Source organism: Pocillopora verrucosa, chromosome 4, assembly GCF_036669915.1.
Source record: "Pocillopora verrucosa isolate sample1 chromosome 4, ASM3666991v2, whole genome shotgun sequence".
NCBI lineage: Eukaryota > Metazoa > Cnidaria > Anthozoa > Scleractinia > Pocilloporidae > Pocillopora > Pocillopora verrucosa.
In genome coordinates this window covers 2,702,120-2,711,475 of record NC_089315.1, presented here as the reverse complement: position 1 = coordinate 2,711,475, position 9,356 = coordinate 2,702,120, and the positions used below count along the sequence as shown (strand labels likewise).

The following is a 9,356-nucleotide window of genomic DNA, read 5'->3' as shown; positions in this document are numbered from 1 at the left end:
AGTATTTTTAAAACAGTCAGGTTCCTGAAGGAGTCCTCTGAAATCGACTTTAAGGAACAACTCGAAAGTTTCCTAATGAAGAAATTGAAAATAAAATTAGTTGCAACACTTGTATCATTTTAAAAGCATGAAGCTACGCTAAAAAGGTAAGAAAAACATATTTCAGAAAACTAAACAAAGGTTACAGATGGGTGTTATTGCCTGGTAAATTTTTAAATGTGTTTTTTTTTTTTTTTTTTTTTTTTTAATTCAACAGATAAACCAAACATTGCTTTCAAATAGCAAACCTAGCTCAAACCATGACTCGGTTCCTTTTCTGAAAAAAGGTTTAGTTTTTTTAATCACTTACAGTTCAATTGTATTGCTTGGGATTCCTGTCGGAATGTATCCATGAACTTGGCATTTAACTACCATGCGGGTCCTACCGAAATTGGTACATTGACAGATTTTTTGGCTGCAAACATCACTCTTGCAAGGTGTTACAATCCACAATACCAATATAACTTGTATCAGGCCAATAAACATCATTACTGAGTCCATAGTAATCTGCTGGGATCAAAAACAATTTGATTTTTAAATAACTACACTAATGATTCAAACACCTTCGCGGATTTAAAGAAAGTAACAAAGCTTACTCGAAAGGTCACAAAGAGTGTTTACCGGTCAGTATGTTTTACATTTTGATGATCTTCAATGCTTCTAGAAAGAAACCTGTGCTTTTCGATACAGCTTTCTGTAATGATCTATTTTGAAATTTGGGTCACTGTAAAAAGAGTTGTCTTGAACAGATCGCTCTGCCAATTCATAACCATGCTTCTCCATCCGCATGAGAAAAAGAGCCTCTCTACTTATTTAAAAGTCCATAGAACCAGCCTCAAGTTCAGATGTATGCACACATTCTTAGGTTGCCTATAGCTTGTAGGTAACAGAAACAACTAAAGATAAGTAAATTGAATCATTACAGTTCGAAAGTGTGCTCTGTAGGTCACTTTCAAGAAAGACAAATCGAACTTTACTGCTAGATTGTGCACAATAACAGCGATAATTTCAGTTGAAGAAAAAGTATCGTGATACGTGAGCAACAACTTGGCTTTAGTCCTTGTATCTCAGACAGCCTTTGAGCCGTATTATTCGCTGAGTTTAAAAACCCAAAAGTAGGAAAAGAAGTAAGCGCTTACTTTACACTCTTTTCTTGTAAGAAAAGTTTTTTATAAAAAAATCTTAGGCTGATATTAACATATATTCAACATGTAAGAACATGCCTAGCCTGAAAGTCAGCTAAGAACATCTTTATTTTTCTTCTTTTTTTTCCTTTGTTTGAACTTTGGTCTAACAATTTTTAGGGATTTTGTTTTCAAACTAATATTGCGGTTTTCTTATCGCATGATACACTGAAGAGCAATTCATTTTGTAGGTTTCCTAGTCACGTCGAAATTGAGTTAATGACATTCTGTACCACGTACCGTTCAGGCTCGAGTCACAAAAAATAAAGAACATTCAGCCTCAGCCAAAAGTTAATATTTCTTATAATAAAAAAGAGTGTGCATAAATAAACATGTTATGCATCAAGAGACTCACCTGAATGTTCTTCACGGGTAAATGAGTCAACAACGGACTTCTTTGAATAGCGAAACGTTGTTATCAACTCGATGTCTAACGCTGAATTGAATCAAGTCGGCTGAGTTTATTGAGCTTCATCAAGTTAATGGGAAGTTTTAAATTTAGAACCGCCTTGCAGTTCAAAATTGTGACGTATTTTCCTCTAAAGAAAGGATCGAAAGTAAAGATTAGCATACTTTTTTCGCACTAATGCACCATAAAGATATTGAATATTGAAGGAGGGTCTAATGAATTTGCGACTTACCTGCGAGGGAGTATTTCTAACTGATGTAAAATAAGACCTGAACAAAACATAGCTATGTGAAGACAATACATTCATATCAGATATATTCATATCTGTTTAAACACCATCGCTAGTTCAAGTATCGTCCCGAAGTGTCGACGTCAGTGTTTTGAATTTTCGTAAATTAAAGAAGCCACAATGATTTTAAGTACGCTTTGTCATGTTCTGTGACACAATGACAAATGTTGACATAGACGCACGCAGAACGAAACAGAAAGGTTGTTTCGACACTCAGGATTGTTCATGTTGATATCTTGCACGCGATCTTCTAGTTCGAGAGCAAACCCTGTTTGAAACATCCAGAGAAATTAAAGTTGTCAAGCGAGAAAGAATAAATAGATGACAATAAACGCAGTTAAGTGACATTGTTTCATGTTCGACCCCAATCGAATTAAATCATTTCCTTGCATGTAAATCGTTTACAAAGCGGAAAATTACATCAAGTGTGGTTGTACTGCTTTGGAACAGGATGGTTTTCAAGCATGATTTCAAACACTTTTTGCGTTGAATTTTCTATGCGCCGCTTATATATTTCGTGATAATACGTCCCGTGCGTATCCTTGGCCGTATGAAATAAACAAAACGAAAAAAAATAGCGTCTTTTTCCTTTAACACCCAATTAGCATTGTTCCCAATAAAGTGCTGAACGAACAGTTATTTGAAGAGGTTGCTTCCTGTTTGGTTCATGAGCTAATCTTTCTTACTTTCGCTTCCGGTTATATTTTTTACGTGATGATTAAAAAATAATGGTAGGTTGGAACTATTGTTAAATCGTATTTAATGTCACAAGTCTTGATTAACTAGAGATCGATAAAGGCTCGTTGAACAACAACTGAATAGCAAGGTAAGTGATCTGTCAATTCAACTGAGTTTCAACTGAAGAAGGCGTCGATGCACAAGGAATCTGAGAGTTCTTCATAGTAAGTAGAGGTTGGCGCAGTAGATAAACATTCAAGGCTAGATATGCATAGTCAATTTCAGGTGATTTAATCAATTCCATCGGTTATGACTTTAACATATTTTGTCAATATTTTTACCAAAGTGATGATTCATTTCCCTCCACGAGGATTGATAACTTTCGTCTCCATTTCTTTGAGAGAAATTAGTATACTTCAATTTTCATTTATTCAGGAAACGGTTCATTGCAAAGATAGAGCACAGTTTCTAATTAATGATTTTTTGTCTTCAGTAGATAACCTTCTTGATGAAGGGGATTGTAGATATTTATATCAAGAGGATGTTTTTTTTTTTATCACATTACAACACATTTAATGTCCCCTATGGAATACTGTTGATCCATCCATTTTATCTCAGTAGTATCGAAGCAACAACTTTAATCAAAATTTACTTGTCTTACAAAAAATACGCATAACACGTGGAAAGTTTACTCAGCTTTGACCAACGTACTTGTTTTACATGCTTCTCGATTTACATGACTGCTTGGAATAATGTGTAAGTTTTTCATTTTCGTCAGAAAGATCTGTTGCGTCGTACATTAAAATTAACTGTTCTCTACAGATATTGCTATCCACATGTTGGATACGAAGAAAATGATGATTTCAGCCAATCAGCAGTGGCGAACTATCTCCTTTAACTTGTTCCTTTTCGTTATCGCTGAAGGAGCAGGATATCCCTCGGGAATAGAATTTAAAAATGCATCGATTTGTGATGGTTAGTTGTTTCATATCATTTTTATTAAAACCGTTTCAGTGAACTCTGAACAGTTTTCTGTTATTAAAACAGTATAGGAAAGAGCGGTCGACGGTATGCATTAGTAGTCAATGAAGTGCAACAAGGCATCAAAGTCTGGAGTGGCTTCAAAAAGTGTTACGGTGACATGCGCATGAAAACGATGAATAGATAAACCAGATATATGACAAATACAGACCGAAGTCCAACCTTGCACATCCTCACTGAAAGGGAATTAAGGGAGGGGGGGGGAGGGGTGAGAGATTATTGACGGCCAGTGATAGAGGATCATTACAACACTACAGAGCTTTAAAGGGAGATTAGGCAGATTTTCACTGTGACGCAATAAATAAATCTATCCACCCCGCAGCAGTCCATTGGTAAACTTCAACAATCAAACGAGCAATACCGTTGCAAACAGGGGAAGGGGAGCTATTGCTCGTCTGTCCTTTCTTACGTTTTTGTTGTGTTGCATCATTTATCCGTCAGTCATCTAAGATATTAAAGATAGAGTCAAATGCATGTTTTATTCAAACCTTCAGTGTGGGAAAATCATTTTTGGTTCTTCAGCAAAGACAATCGCTTAATCATTAAGTTGTCATCCTCTCATTATATTTTGATGAGTCTAGAAACTGTTTAAAATCAGGATATTTTGACAAGTTTACTAGCTATTTTAAGATGGTGTGGAACACAGTGATGAAACTTTCACTGAAATTTTCGATTTTTCGACAGGCTTTCATGACCATACAGCAAAAATCAAAATATCTCCATGGCCTTTTATAGCAACTGGAACTCTCACCACTGTAAGTGTAACACTAACTTCCGGTAAGTTGATTACAGAGCTGAATTATAACGCAACGCGTGCCCTGACTGGTCAAAAATATATTGTATATTTACCTGTAAACCCATAGAAAACAAAATATTTTTCCACCCTGTTAAACGGCGCCACACGGGGGAATTCCCAGAATTTAATTTTTGAGGGCCTTTAGTTTGGAGGAAGCCAAGAATACGATTTGAACGTCAAAAACAACGACAAATATTTCATTTTTCAAGCATGATAAAAACCTTTCATTTAAAACGCAGAACTTCAATAATTCTTGACTAGAATTCCCTAAACTGCCCGCCGAGAATGAAAAGTTAGCATGTTACTTCAAGGGAATTGTAGCGACAAACTAACTGGAGTTTTATTTAGGTATTAAATGAAAATAAGATATTGAAATAAAAAAGACACTTGCAAAGTGAATGGACTCGCAAGTACTCTGTCGTTTGCTGTCCGCGATTTCAGCTGCAAAAGTTTAAAAAAGGGTTTCAAAAATCGCGTTTTCCGATTAATTGAGAGTGTCTTATTCTGATTCGAAAGAATAAAGAATAATTTTTTTATTGTAAATCTTTTTGTGGCTGTCCCGCGCGCGCTCGTCTATCGCGTCCTATTTTAGTTGAAAAGAAATTCTCGAAATTTTCGATCCTCAGCTAACTAATTAGTACATAGTATTTTAAATTGTATTATTCATTGGGGCTCTAAGGGTTTCTCAGGAGTGCGAATAGAAAAAAAATGGCTCAATGCTACGTAAAAAAGAAAGGGTTTACGTTAGAAAGAAAGGGATAAGCTAAAGGAATGGGAGTTTATATACATAGCGACGGGAAAAAGTGTCGATGCACCTGTAAAACTGGGACCTAACGGTAAAAAGTCTAAAGAAGAATTTGCCATTCAAATTCAGATTTACTCAGACTTGCTTCAGAAAAAAGGGCATAATGATCTCCATGGTGCAGTTTTAGCATAAAAGCTGCTTCCCCTTCAACTCCTCGCCACGTAAGCATCGACAATACCTTATCAATGGCTAATGCTTTTGTTTCCTTCAGCGGTTGATGTCCTCGACGCGAACTCGAAATACATAATAAAGTCAGAATCAGACGGCAAAGTTATCGATGAAGGGAGGGATGATCTTTGTAAAAATGAAGATTTTAAAGAATTATGCCGCTTACCCGCAGACAGTAAGTAGGGTATATGAATGATCAGAATGAAAAAGTAATCCCAGCTTCAAAATTGATAAAACTGTCAATGCAATGGCTATCAAGCAAGGCCCCATTTAAATGATCTCGGGTATCCGAGAAAACCCTCCCCTCCGAGTTACCCTGGGCAAGCTAACTTTTCTTTAAAACAATCAGCCGACCGTTTATATGAAGTTATGAACTCGTCTCGGGCAGGCGAGACAACTTAGGGGGGGGGGAGGGGTGTATTATCTCACCTCGGCAGGGAGGGTAACCCTGGCAGGCGAGACAACTTTTCCTCATGTAAATACATTATCTCGCCGATACGAGACGAGACAACTTGAACAGAAAATGCGTGCACACGCCATGACCAGGATGTTTACAGCCATTTTTCTCCTGTCATGCGGCATTTTGACAAATATGTAACCTGGCCGAACGAGGGTCAGCAGATGTTAAATTTCATATAGACGCTCCGTAAAGTTGTCTCGGGGGAGGGTCATCTCGGGTACCCGAGACCATATAAATGGGCCTAAGTTTGACTGATCTGTCTATGCGTTGACCTTCTGTTCTATTCGAGTCTAGAATCTCTAATACAAGAACAGAATACTAAAACTTCAACAGTTTATGCTCTGATCTTTGAATTTGCCAAATCTGACCTCCCATCCACTCGTTTGCATTTGAAAACGCATACTATTTGAAACCTTTTGACAAATCATGCCAACCAAAACGCCCAATTACAAGAACGCCGATGACTGTAGAAGCTCTTGGACACGGTCAATTTAAAATCGCCAGTCGTTTCAGCGTGGACATGCATAATGGCTTCCTGTGGTCGATATGCAGCTGTTCACTCAATCTCTTGTCTGGGCGAAAGAACGGAGATGTGTGCAAACAGAGGACATAAATATAAACATCATTACTGAGTCCATAGTAATCTGCTGGGATCAAAAATAACTTGATTTTTAAATAACTACTTTAATGATTCAAACACCGTTTCGGATTTAAAGAAAGTAACAAAGCTTACGAGAAAGATCACATAGAGTATTTACCGGTCAGTATGTTTTCAATTTTGATGATTTTCAATGTTTCTAGAAAGAAACCTGTGCTTTTCGATACAGCTTTCTTTTTCGAAAGTGTGCTCTGTGGGTCACTTTCAAGAAAGACAAATTGAACTTCAGTCGTCGAGACTGAATTATTGATTTTCTGTACCACGCACCGTTCAGGCTCAAGTCACAAAAGAAAAAAGAACATTCAGCCTCAGCCAAGAGTTAATTGTTCTTATAATATAAAAGGGTGTACATAAATAAACATGTTATGCATCAAAAGACTCACCTGAATGTTCTTCACGGGTAAATAAGTCAACAACTGACTTCTTTGAATAGCGCCGCGTTGTTATCAACTCGATGTCTAACGCTGGATTGAATCAGGTCGGCTGAGTTTATTGAGCTTCATCAAGTTCATGGGAAGGTTTAAATTTAGAACCGCCCTGCAGTTCAAAATTGTGACGTGTTTTCCTTTAGAGAAAGGACCGAAAGTAAAGGTTAGCATACTTTTTTCGCACTAATGCACCATAAAGATATTGAATATTAAAGAATAGTCTGATGAATTTGTGACTTGCCTGCGAGGGAGTATTTCTAATTGATATAAAATCAGACCTGAACAAAACATAGATATGTGAAGACGATACATTTATATCAGATATATTCAGATCTGATTAAACACCATTGTTAGTTCATATATCGCCCCGAATGTCGACGTCAGTGTCTTGAATTTTCGTAAATTAAAGAAATCGGAATGATTTTAAGTACGCTTTCTCATGTTCACTGACACAATGACAAATGTTGACATAGAAGCACGCAAAGCGGAACAGAAAGGTTGTTTCGACACTCAGGATTCTTGATCTTGCAGGCGATCTTCTAGTTCGCGAGACAAAGAAACTCAAGTGGTCAAGCGAGAATGAATAAATAGGTGACAATGAACGCAGTTAAATTATGTAACTCTGTTTCGTGTTCGACCCGAATCTCGTTTGCATGTAAATCGTTTACAAAGCAGTAAATTACATCGAGTGTGGTTGTACTGCTTTGGATCAAGATGATTTGCAAACATGATTTCAAACACTTTTTGCATTAGGGAAGAGCGTCGTTTTCTTTTAACGCCCAATTAGCATTGTTCCCAATAAAGTGCTGAACGAACAGTTATTTGAAGAGGTTGCTTCCTGTTTGGTTCATGAGCTAAGCTTTCTTATTTTCGTTTGTACTACTTTGGATCAAGATGATTTTCAAGCATGATTTCAAACACTTTTTGTATTAAATTTTCTATGCACCGCTTATATATTCCATAATAACACATCCCGTACGTACCCTTGGCCGTATGAAATAAACAAAACTAAAGAAAAACTTTTTCACAAACATTTTTACGAATAAGGAAGAGCGCCTTTTTCTTTTAAAGCCCAATTAGCATTGTTCCCTATAAACTGCTGAGCGAACAGTTATTTGAAGAGGTCGCTTCCTGTTTGGTTCATGAGCTAATCTTTCTTACTTTCGCTTCCGGTTAGATTTTTTACATAATGATTGAAAAATAATGGTAGGTTTGGAACTATTGTTAAATTGTAGTTTAATGCCACAAATCTTGATTACGACAAGAGAACGATAAAGGCTCGTTGAACAACACCTGAATAACAAGGTAAGTGACCTTTCAATTCAACTGAATTTCAACTGAGGAAAGCGTCGATGCACGAGGAATTTGAGAGTTCTTCATAGTACGTAGAGGCGGGCGCGGGAAATAAACTTAAAGGCCCGTGTCTAGAGAGTCAAAGTAATTAAAAGTCCGTAAACCTGTATGAGTTCGTCATGTTATTATTTAAGGTCGAGATATGAATGATTCAGGGAAAAATTAAAATTGAAAATATCACAAAAGAAAACGGAATAGACTGAATTTTGAGCCTTTAAGTCTAATATAGAGTATCACGACTTGCGACTCACAATACATTAATACATTTCTTTCTTATGTTCCTTCTCGAAAAGAAATATGATTCGTCATTTTATAAACAAAAAGATAAATGTATCTCGCACAATCGCTGCTAGATATGCATAGGCAATTTTCTGGTGATTTTATTAATTCCATCGGTTGACTTGGACATATTTTGTCAAAAGTTTTACCAAAGGGATCTTTTATTTCCTGCATCGAGGATTGATGACTTTCGTCTCCATTTCTATGAAAGGAGTTTCAATTTTCGTTTATTTCGCTCTGACGAAGGGCTAACACTCGAAACGTCACCTTTTTCGCCCTTAACGGTGGCTAATTTACGTTTTCAACTCAGTTGTTAACATTAAATTACCAGCTATACTCTTCCACCAACGCAGCACCACAGTTTCTTTAGAAACTTACCCCTTTATTTAAGAAATGGTTCACTGCAAAGATAGAGCACAATTTCTGAATTTATAGATAAACCAACTTGATGAAGAGGGTTGTAGCCATTTATATCAAGAGGATGTTTGTTTTTATCACATTACAATTTTCTGTAAGTCCCTTATGGACAACTTTCGATCCATCGATTTTATCTCAGTAGTATCGAAGCATTAACTTTAATAAAAATTAACTTGTCTTCCTACAAATACGCAAAACACTCCGAAAAGTTACTCAGCTTTTACTAACGTACATGTTTTACATGCTTCTTAATTTACAAGATTGCTAGGAATAATAGGTGTAGGTTTTTTATTTTCATCAGAAAGATTTGTTGCGTTGTACATTAAAATTAACTGTTCTCTACAGATATTGC

The 9,356-nt window shown here is 36.5% G+C and overlaps 1 long non-coding RNA gene across 2 annotated transcripts; it reads right to left on the bottom strand.

Annotated features, from left to right (window-relative positions):
- LOC136280079 (uncharacterized) lies at positions 1-1,742 on the bottom strand. 2 transcript variants are annotated; one of them, XR_010717119.1, is made up of 3 exons: positions 1,579-1,742; positions 350-549; positions 1-72 (listed from the first exon to the last, which is right to left on the bottom strand). It is a non-coding gene; the product is annotated as an uncharacterized lncRNA (long non-coding RNA). The 2 variants fall into 2 exon arrangements; XR_010717118.1 differs by having other exon boundaries at positions 350-546.
- Between the last annotated feature and the right edge of the window lie 7,614 nt (positions 1,743-9,356).